The sequence below is a fragment of the Callorhinus ursinus genome, unplaced genomic scaffold (genome assembly GCF_003265705.2).
Source record: "Callorhinus ursinus isolate GAN/ISIS: 27379988/994484 unplaced genomic scaffold, GSC_fseal_2.0 scaffold39, whole genome shotgun sequence".
Classification (NCBI taxonomy): Eukaryota; Metazoa; Chordata; class Mammalia; order Carnivora; family Otariidae; genus Callorhinus; species Callorhinus ursinus.
In genome coordinates, this window is record NW_027397101.1 from 7,423,264 (window position 1) to 7,424,456 (window position 1,193).

The following is a 1,193-nucleotide window of genomic DNA, read 5'->3' on the forward strand; positions in this document are numbered from 1 at the left end:
AGTGTCACTGCCTGCAATAGTGCCTCTATCATTTCAGAACTCAGTCTCTATGAATGCCTTGAGGAACAATGATGGAGTGCTCCCAAACTTGATGTGCAGAGATCTTTATGCCCACAGTAAAGGCACATGAAAAGGGGAGGGTCCCCATTTGCATAAATTCAGATTACCCCGAAAGGAGACAGTGTGCTTTGAACTCTAATGCTTTTAGCAGTTAAGAGCTTTTCCAGAACCAAAGGATTCAGTAGGTCTGTGGGCCACTCTCTCCAGAAAGGATCTCCAAAGCTGTGATTGATTGCTCACCTTATCAGAAACAAAAGACACACAGATAGATGATAGATGATGATAGGTAATTATATATACAATATACATAATGTATGTATACAATATACATAATACGATAATATATTATCGTATCGTGAGGTTTATTAAACATGTATAAAAATAAATACTAAAATAATAGATAAAAACAGAAAGCATTGTTTACTATTTCACTAATCATTCTGGCTGGATAACATCTCAGTGTACAATAGACACTTAGGATAAGATTAATTGTTCTTAATCTATATTTTAGGTCTTCCTGACTAATTTGGGTGGCTGAATTTTGTTATGTCGGATTAATTTGTCCTTGGTTATTACCAGAAACTTGACAAATAGAGTTTACAAGTAATTAGAATCTGCCAACTAAATATTTTCTATGTTGTTCCCTATGCTTGTATTAATAGGACCTTCAATCTGCAGGTTCTTTGAAGGAATCTTTTTAAGCTATTTGCCCATTTTATGAGAGTTATTTGGTCAAAACTAGATGATGTAATCAGTAAATCCACATAGAGGAGCACCTATAGTCTATACTATGTTACCATATACTGAGAGTGAACCAGCAAGAAACCACACCATCAGCTTTTCTGTATTGGGGTCAGCCCTCTATCAAGAACTATGCAAGGCCTAGGAATTTATTGAACTTGCAAACTAGTAGATAAGCTTATTACTGTTCCATGGATGCTGCAGAAGACACCACTTGGGTGAGAGACAACAGACTTCATTATTCATGACAAAAGCAATAGCAAGGGTTTCATGTCTCCAGCAGTTCCCCAAGTCCCTCAACTACCACAGGAGTGATGCAGAGGGTCTATAATGGATGTCTGCACATGCGATAGGTTGCAATATAGTAGAGATATAGAGGAGCTGGGAAGATT